Below are 10,213 nucleotides of genomic sequence, written 5' to 3'. Positions count from 1 at the left end.
TACTGGGGACATCGCCAATATCTCCCAGTTCGCGGTCCATTGCTGGAGGAGACGACAGTACATCTCTTTCTCCATGACCCGGGCCAAACAGCATGAACGCGCATTGGGCTTTGCGAGGATAGCGGGCTTCCGCATGGTGCAGGGCGCCATTGACTGCATGCATGAGGCATTGCGTGCACCTCATGAGAATGCAGAGGATTTCTGCAACTGAAAGGGGTTCCACTCCTTAAACGTCCAGTTGGTCTGTGACCACAGACAGCTGATACTCGCTGTCAATGCCCGCTATCCTGGCAGCAGCCACGATGCATTCATCCTTAGCCAGACTAATGTGGCAGAACTTTTCCAGGCACCGCATCACCCAAGTGGTTGGCTTCTCGAGGACAAGGGATATCCACTGTGCACCTGGCTGATGACACCGCTCCGTACCCCCAACACCCCTGCTGAGCTGCGGTACAATGAGAGCCATCTCGCCACCAGGAACATCATTGAGCACACAATCGGCATGCTCAAGCAATGGTTCAGCTGTCTGGACCACTCAGGAGGTACCCTGCAGTACTCGCCTGAGCGAGTCTCCCTCTTCATAGTTGTGTGCTGCATGCTGCATAACCTGGCAATCCTCAGGACCCAGCCAATGCCACCAGACCTTGGAGCACCACCAGAGGAGGAGGAGGAAGAGGAGGAGGAAGAGGAGGAGGATGATCATCAGCAGCACCAAGGCGAGAGGAAGGCCCACAATGTTGAAACTGGAAGGGCCGTCCATCAACGTCTGATAGCAAGGCGCTTCTAGGCCCCTGCTGAGGAAATAGCTTCTACCATTGAGAACAACATGAATTAAATCAACCCGCAACCCTTAAGCCAGCCAATGCAGCAATAATTCCAAAGACGAAACATGTACATTTTGAATACAAAAACGTATTTATTTTACAAACTCTGTGTGTGTCATTTCCTCATGACAAACTAATAGAAAGAAACACAAAAAAACAGTCATCAACATAACTGGTTATCACAACCTGGAGATAATGTCCAAAACACTAAACAAAAGTTTGACTACGAACCTCGGCCTTTAAAAAAAAATGACCAACATTTTGTCACACCTCCTACTTTTTGCCCTTCGAGGGTGATCTCCTTCCCTTGCACACTTCCCCCCTTCCCACCTTACTGCTCTTCCATAACGGGGCCCCAGTGGCTGGAGCAAGGCTGGTGGAAGGCTGCTGATTGTCAGAACCTGAGACTGCAGATGCACTTGAAGGACGGCCTCGACCAGCTCTGGGCCTGGAGGGCCCAGCTGCAGACGGCACCAACTCTGAATGGGCGGCAGCAGTCTGTCCTACAGGCGGTGGCAAGTGCAATGGAGAAGTGACAGTGGTGGCAGCAGGAATGCTGTCATCTTCAGAGAGGAAAGCAACTCCCTGCTCGACCGATACACTGGCACTCCCACAGGGCAGCATTTCAGCATCCAGAGCAATCTGCTGGAGCACAGATTGCTGGCCTGCTGCAGCGCGGTGAGAGCCCCGGGGAAATGTGTCCGAACCAGCGAGGATGGCAGCAGTCAGTGCTTGCATTGCCTCAATCTAAGTCTGCAATAGAGCAGTCTGAGATGGGGTCATGGCAGCCAGTGACTGAATTGCAGCACGAACATTAGCGTGGCATCCGCCTGTGCTACAGCAAAGTGCTTCACACTCCTTGCCAGTGATTCAATGCATTTGGGCAACATTCCCACTGCACCCATGAGCTCAGTGTGCATGTCCACTGCCTGGGTGTTCATTTCAGCGATCAGCCGCTCCTCTGCGTTCAGTGCAGCAGGACTCACTGGCCTACTCTCCCTCCGGGGAGAAGGCCCCCAAGCTTCCCTACCCCCATCGCGTTGCTGCAGCCCGCTGGGTCCTGGAGCTTCACACTCATCAGATCCTTCCCCCCTGCTCCCCTCCAGGGAAGGCGTGTTCCCAGTGTGGGCACGGGCTTCCTCGGGAGAGGGTGGCACTGATGCTCCGGCTTCATCTTCCTCCTCGCCTGCAGCTTCACTCCCATTGGCAGCTTGAGGGCCTGTCTCCTCAGCAGGTGAATCACCATCTGAAAGCAGGGAGGTACAAGAGTGGCTTTAGCGTGAGGACAGGGTGGCAGTAAGGGAGGAATGAGTGCAGCGATTTAGTAAGTTGGATTGAAAGTGTCAAAGGCTGGTGTTGTGAGGGACAAGTGGAAGGAGAGAGGACAAAAAGGTGATGACCTTACCATTGCTGTCCAGAACGGGGTCGGCCTCTCCAGGGGCGATGGGACCGATCACCCGGCTTGCCACAATCCTGTGGATGCGCGCCTCAAGATCGCTGAGGGGTTTCAGCTGAGGCCGCCCTCCACCCATCCATTGCTGCTGTCTCCTATTATGAGATAGCTTAGCCTGCAAGAAAAAGGATGGCGTCTGAGTAAATATACAGCCATCATCTTGCCTGATGTGCCTCCCATAGGTGAATAGTCCTTACTCTATGCAGCCATGATCTTGCCTGATGTGCCTCCCATAGGTGAATAGCCCTTACTCTCTGCAGCCATGGTCTTGCCTGATGTGCCTCCCATAGGTGAATAGCCCTTACTCTATGCAGCCATGATCTTGCCTGATGTGCCTCCCATAGGTGAATAGCCCTTACTCTATGCAAAGTGTGGAATGTGCGTGTGTGTTTCATGAGAGGGCCATAGGTGTTGGTTGAGTGTTGGGCATTGGGGTTTTAATACCCTCTGGCCATAGAGTGAAGTTGAGATGGAGGGATGGAGAGGTATTGAAAAAAAAACACTCACCCTGACGACCCGAGTGAGGTCGTTGAACTTTTTGCGACACTGTATATGGGTCCTGGGTACCATGCTCCTGGAGGAGACGCTCTGAGCCACCTCCCTCCACACTCTTCTGTCTTCATCTTAGGCAGTCCCTCGGATCCGAGGATGACTTGCTTCCACATTAAAAATGAGTTCACAGGTGACTGATGAGTCCAATGCGGGACCTACAGTCTCTGTCATAGGTGGAGCAGATGGTGGTTGAAGGGGCGGGAGGGTGGGGTGCTTGGGTTGACGTGCGCTCCTTGTGCTGCCTGCGTTTGGCTTCCGCTTGCTCCCAGTGAAGAGACTCGAGGTGTTCAGCGCCTTCCCGGGTGCTTCTCCTCCACTTTGTGCAGTCTTGGGCCAGGGATTTCCAGGTGTCAGTGGGGATGTTACACTTTTTCAAGGAGGCTTTGAGGGTGTCCTTGAAGCGTTTCCTCTGCCCACCTGGGGCTCTCTTGCCATGCCGGAGCTCCAATTAAAGCGCTTGTTTTGGGAGTCTTGTATCGGGCATGTGGAAAATGTGACCCGTCCATCGGAGCGTATCGAGCGTGGTCAAAGCTTCGATGCTGGGGATGTTGGCCTGAGCAAGAACACTGATGTTGTTGTGCCTATCCTGCCAATGGATTGGCAGGATCTTGCGGAGGCAGCGTTGGTGGTACCTCTCCAGTGCTTTGAGGTGCCTGCTGTACATGGTTCATGTCTCTGAGGCATACAGCAGGGCGGGTATCACTGCTCCGTAGACCATGAGCTTAGTGCCGGGTTTGAGGTCCTGATCTTCAGGCGACCGAAGGCTGCACTGGCACACTGAAGGCGGTGTTGGACTTTGTCGTCGACATCTGCCCTTGTTGACAGTAGGCTCCCGAGGTATGGAAAGTGGTCCACGTTGTCCAAGGCCTTGCCATGGATTTTGATAATTGGGGGGCAGTACTGTGTGGCGGGTGCAGGTTGGTAGAGGACCTTTGTCTTACGGATGTTTAGTGTAAGGCCCATGCTCTCGTACGCTTCGGTGAAGGTGTTGACGATGGTTTAGAGTTCGACCTCTGAGTGAGCGCAGACGCAAGCGTCGTCTACATACTGTAATTCGACGACAGAGGATGGGACGACCTTGGATCTGGACTGGAGGCAACGGAGGTTGAAATCCTGTACTTCTGCGGCAAAGGCCTCCTGCCACTCACTGGGTACAGTAGAGATCTTCTGCACTCCACTGCTGCCAACCAGAGCCTCCAAGGCCCGCTCGCTGAAGTGCTGTGCTCGTTCTCTCACCCTCTTCGTAGTCCTTGGCTGCAAGATTTAGGCACAGGTCTCTCCAGGCCGAGATTCAAGGCTCCAATGAGCAGGGTGTGGCTGGAGAGCAAGATCGACCCGCCCCTTTAAGAACAGTCTGGCGCCAGTGTATCTGTGTTCAATCGCTAATTGACAGCACCTGCGCTGTGCCCGCTCTCTGAGGTAGCGCCTCGCTCCTCGGCCTTTGCACCTTAAGACAGGTGTATAGCGCCTGATTTAGCGCTCCAATCACCTCCGGGGTGATAAAAGCCAAGTTTGCCGTCAGAGGCGATAATTAGTGCCAGGCGCTAAACCTTGTGCACTGCCGATAATGGCGCCCCAAACGGGGCGATACTGAATTTTTCCCCCAATCTGTTTTAGTGATGTTGCTTGAGGGATAAATATTGGCCAGGACACCGGGGATAACTCCCTGCTCTACTTCAAATTAGTGCCATGGGGTCTTTTACCACCACCTGAGAGAGCAGATGGGACCTGGATTTAACGTCGCATCCGAAAGATGGCACCTCTGACAGTGCAGCCCTCCCTCAGCACTGCACTGGAGTGTCAGCCTGGATTTCTGTGCTCAAGTCTCTGGAGTGGGACTTGAATCCACAACCTTATTAGGGAAAAATTGGGTCGCGCCCCCTTTGGGGCACGAGCGCCCAAATAAATTAGTGCCCCCATGCCCGAAATTCACCAGTAATGCCCCAAGAGGGAGGCAGGGTGCTACTGGAAGCGCCCCGCCTCCCTCTTGGGATGCTGCGAGTGAATATTGCAGCATAACATTCCGCAGCGCCATGCGCACCGGCACGTCGTGTCTCGGTACTGCAGGCCTTCCTCCCCTTATTAAAGGGGAGGGGCCTTGTGCAGCGTGACCCGGGGCCCAGCTGAGCACCAGAGATCAGAGTGCTGGCAGCCGGCACTCCGCAGAGGGGCTGCAGAGGAGGCTGAGGACGGCAGAGGGAGCAGGTGCTGGCAGGCGGCCAGCAACAAAAATGGTCGCCCGGCAGCTTCCCTTTAATTTGCGCCGCCCCGGCCACAGCTAGGCCCCCCTGTCCCCGTCGGCCATAGCGTCCGGTGGTAAGTCAGGGGGCGCTACCGAAGATCGCGGCCGGGGCATGAGCGGGGTGCTGCGCACGGTGATGACGTCATTGCCGGCGACGCAGCGCTGCGGGGCGCTAACGTTTATCGCCGCCGCTAACCTCCCACTGAATTTCGCGGAAGGCGTTGGCGGCGCTGAGCCCAGGCGCCAGTTGCTTTGCGTCACGTTAGCGCCTAAGGGCGCTAACTGGAGGCGCAAATCAACTGAATTTTTAGGCCTATGACTCAGAGGCGAGAGTGCTACCCACTGAGTCACAGCTGAGAGATGAGCAGCAGAGGCAGCAGAGGTGCTCTACAGTTGGGCTCCACGTTTCTGGACTAAGCTGCGAGAGAAGGCAGCCACAATCCCTCTATTGGTCATTATCCATTGATTCCTGCTGCAAAGTGTACATGTGCAGATGTTGGGCTGGAGTGGGGTGACTATCCCCATGATCAAGTAGTCTGTTGACACCACCTGGGCTCGCACAGATGGAATGACCGACTGGGCGAGGTCATAAATTGCTGCCTGTGGATCCAATTCCATTCAACATCTTTAGGTGGAGAAAATTTGAAGACAGAAAATACATGCCTAATCTCTGTGACTATCAAACAGAAGAATCCAGATTCAAATAATTCATCACCACTTCCATCACAATTTTAAGGACAATCAGGAGGAGGCTATCAGAGGTTAACTTCCCAAACAAGCCTACTGGACTGTCTTATCTGTGGAACAAGGTCAGGATACAGAGGTGAAACATCATGGCAGTGGGGTGGGGGGGCTTCATTTGCCCAATTTTCTGATTTAAGCCCCTTTTCTTCATATGAATGAGCTCCCTATGTACGGAAAATGTGTGCAATGAGTTCGGCTTACAAGTTGATTGACTGCCAATTGGAAAACTGGACAAGCTAATAACTCGTAAAAGTCTTAAAGGAGCTGGAAAGAAGCAATAGATTTATCAATGTGCGCACAGAGGGCAATGCAAAACAGTGCCTTCAGTATCGACTCCTTGGAGATGTTGCTGCAGGAAGTGTAGCAAAGGAGCTTGACCCTGATTGATGCCAAAGATCACCCACCTGGTGCCCAGGTGCAAGCTGCATGAATGGAGGTCACTGAGTGTGTGACTGCAGTCTCCCAGGTACAGTATATCATACCAGGGAGCTAATGAAAAAGAAGTTCAGCGGCATCAGGGGAACTGCTAAGATAAGTGTACACACCTTTACATATGTGTATACTTTCCTCCAGACAAGGCATAAGTATTCAACTGCTACATCTGCAGGGAGTTAAGCTGCAAAGCATGCACATGGCACTGACATTTCTTTGCAACACACCTTCATTTAACAGAAGCTACATGATGTATTCGTCGTGGGGGGGGGGGGGGAGGGGGAAAATACCTTGCAGAATGCCACTGCACAGATCACCAGCATAAGTTATGCCAGAAAAAGCACCTTGCAACTAAAGTGAGAAGGGCTGGCACAGGAGGGAGCTGGTCAGGACACAAGTGTGGTTTCAGATGGTCAGGCACTTGCTAACATTTTCATGAATGTGCTCTGCTTGTAGGCCAAGGCTGTTCACCACAATGGGAGAGAACAGGGACTGTGAGCCAGCCATGCGATAGCAGCTGTCTAGGCTTTGAGGGGATGGCACTCTCCCATTTTGGACATGAATATATGGAGAGCATTGGCACAGTGAATATGGAGGCAGAGTGCCAGTAAGTAACCTCCATTTGTTATGATTGTTCATACACTCATTTTCTGTCTAATTCCTCACAGCAGGGGCTACATTTGTTCAGCAGCCTCATGATGACCTTCCCTGTCTTGGGAGCCATTGTCTGTGGGGGGTGCATTGCAAATCATCTTTCTTTAGGTTCTTCCCAATATGGTCAAATGGTGCAGTGGTCTCATTCACCATTTCCCCGCTCCCAGCACCAGCACAGATATGAACATTCAAGTTTGAGAGAGTCACCGCATGAAACTCATCACAACTGAACAGGAGCAAGTGGAGGTGGCAGGAGAGAAAGAAGAAAAGTATGGCCAGGCTGTGAGTCCATGCCATTTGACAACTGCATGGGCAAGGGGATTGGCATCGTACTCGGCTGGGGTCCAGACTACAGCTAATGCAGGAGCTGAGGGAATTTTCTGTGCACTTCGAGGCCATCAAGAGTAGCCTGCAGCAGCTGGTGTGGAGTGCACAGCAGCACTCTTCAACATCACTGCAGCTCTAGGGGAAGCATTTACTCAAATGCGTATTACCTCGAAGCGAATGGTGTCTTCATGGCCAACAGCTGGGGAGCCCGAAAACAGTAAGGGAGCAAGCAAAGAACGACACTCTCTCACAAGCGGTCTGACTGGCACCAGTGAGTCCTTGAACACCCACTTACAGGAACTCATCACTTGCAGATAGCAATGATGGTCGGCCTTATATCAGTCATCCAGAATGCAGGTCAATCAGCTGTGCCCTCCAGCGCCTACCTCGTGCTGCTCACGGTGTTGTTCCATTCAAGTTGCACAGCCTGGCACACAGATAGTCAGCGCCAGAAACCACCTTCTTCACTAAAACAGTGCAAGCAATTTCTACCCTTTGACTGGCTGCTGATCTGAGGTAATTGTGCGAGATGGAGTCGTCTGTTGTTTATGTGTCAATGTTCGCCAATGCTCGTACTTTGTCTGGATACAACAACAACTTGCATTAATACAGCACCTTTAAGGTAGTAAAACGTCCCAAGGCGCTTCACAGGAGCGTTATCAAACAAAATTTCACACTGAGCCACAAGGAGATCTTAGGGCAGATGACCAAAAGCTTGGTTAAAGAGGTAGGTTTTAAGGAGCATCTTAAAGGAGGAGCGAGAGGCAGAGCGGCAGAGAGGTTTAGGGAGGGAATTCCAGAGCTTAGGACCTTGGCAGCTGAAGGCACGGCCTCCAATGATGGAGCAATTAAAATCGGGGCTGCACAAGAGGTCAGAATTGGAGGAACACGGATATCTCGGAGGGTTGTGGAGCTGAAGGAAGTTACAGAGATAGGGATACTGAGATACAGATGAAAAGATAAGCCCCACTCTGGGGAAGTGACTTTGATTGGGATTTCTGATACCTTTTTGAAAAACGGACAAGGCCACTAATTGGCTGGAACTTCCTGTGATGGACAGCTCAGGAACACAGAACTACTGTGGGCCTGAAACTGTACTCAAGGTGCTGGGGCACTTTGTAAAGCACATTGCACACTGCTGGCACACTGAGGGAATCTTTCCAGATGCTGCGAGATTCCTCCATTAAAATATGGATGCAGCACTCCCAGTATACATTGTATGACACACTGAGAGCGCAGAGGTCGGTGGCAGAGTGTGGGGGGGACAATTTCCAGAGCAGAACATGACGTGAGTTCAAATCCTACCACGGCACCTGGGGAATTTAAATTCAGTTAATTAAATAAATCTGGAATAAAAATCTAGTGTCAGTAATGGTGACCATGAAACTATCGGATTGTCGTAAAAACCCATCCGGTTCACTGATGTCCTTTAGGGAAGGAAATCTGCCATCCTTACCCGGTCTGGCCTATATGTGACTCCAGACCCACAGCAATGTGGTTGACTCTTAACTGCCCTCTGAAATGCCCGAGCAAGCCACACAGTTGTAACAAACTGCTACAGAAAACAATCATAAGAATATAACTGGATGGACCACCTGGCATTGACCTCGGCACCGACTTCGGACGTGACAACAGCACACCCAGCCCAGTCGACCCTACTGGGTCCTCCTCACTAACATCTGGGGACCTGTGCCAAAATTGGAAGAGCTGTCCCACAGATTAGTCAAGCAATAGCCTATAGACATCCACAGAATCATACCTTTCAGCCAATGTCCCAGACTCCTCCGTCACCATCCCTGGGTATGTCCTGTCCCACCAACCGGACAGACCCCCCAGGGGTGGTGGCACAATGGTATACAGTCAGGAGGGAGTGGCCCTGGGAGTCCTCAACATCAACTCCGGACCCCATGAAGTCTCATGGCTTCAGGTCAAGCATGGGCAAGTAAACCTCCTGCTGATTACCACCTATCGCCCTCCCTCAGCTGATGACTCAGTACTCCTCCATGTTGAACACCACTTGGAAGAAGCACTAAGAGTAGCAAGGGCACAGAATGTACTCTGGGTGGGGGACTTCAATGTTCATCACCAAGAGTGGCAAAGTAGCACCACTACAGACCGAGCTGGCCAAGTCCTGAAGGACAGAACTGCCAGACTGGGCCTGTGACAGGTGGTGAGAGAACCAACACAAGGCAAAAACCTACTTGACCTGGTCCTCACCAATCTACCTGTTGCAGATGCATCTGTTCATGACAGCATTGGTATCACTGACCACTGTACAGTCATTGTGGAGATGAAGTTCCGTCTTCACACTAAGGACACCCTCCATCATGTTGTGTGGCACCACCATCGTGCTAAATGGGATAGATTCAGAACAGATCTAGCAACTTAAAACTGGGCACCCATGAGGTGCTGTGGGCCATCAGCACCAGCAGAATTGTTTTCCACCACAATCTGTAACCTCATGGCCCAGCATATCCCTCACTCTACCACTACCATCAAGCCAGGAGACCAACGCTGGTTCAATAAGGAGTGCAGAAGAACATGCCAGGAGCAGCACCAGGCATACCTAAAAATGAGGTGCCAACCTGGGGAAGCTGCAACACAGGACTACATGCATGCTAAACAGCAGAAGCAGCATGCGATAGGCAGAGCCAAGCGATCCCACAATCAATGGATCAGAACAAAGCTCTGCAGTCCTGCCACATCCAGTCGTGAATGGTGGTGGACAATTAAACAACTAAAGGGAAGAGGAGGCTCCATCAATATCACCATCCTCAACTAGCCGTGCATCTAGCCAAGCTGTTCCAGTATAGCTACAACACTGGCATCTACCTGACAATGTGGAAAACTGCCCAGGTATGTCCTGTCCACACCGGTCAATTACAGCCCAAGCAGTCTACTCTTAATCATCAGCAAAGTGATGGAAGGTGTCATCAACAGTGCTATCAAGCGGCACATGCTCACCAATAACCTGCTCACCGATGC

The sequence above is a fragment of the Somniosus microcephalus genome, chromosome 6, assembly GCF_052327205.1.
Source record: "Somniosus microcephalus isolate GS21.2 chromosome 6, FLI_Smic_1.0, whole genome shotgun sequence".
Taxonomy (NCBI): Eukaryota; Metazoa; Chordata; class Chondrichthyes; order Squaliformes; family Somniosidae; genus Somniosus; species Somniosus microcephalus.
Note: the sequence above shows the minus strand (reverse complement) of the source record.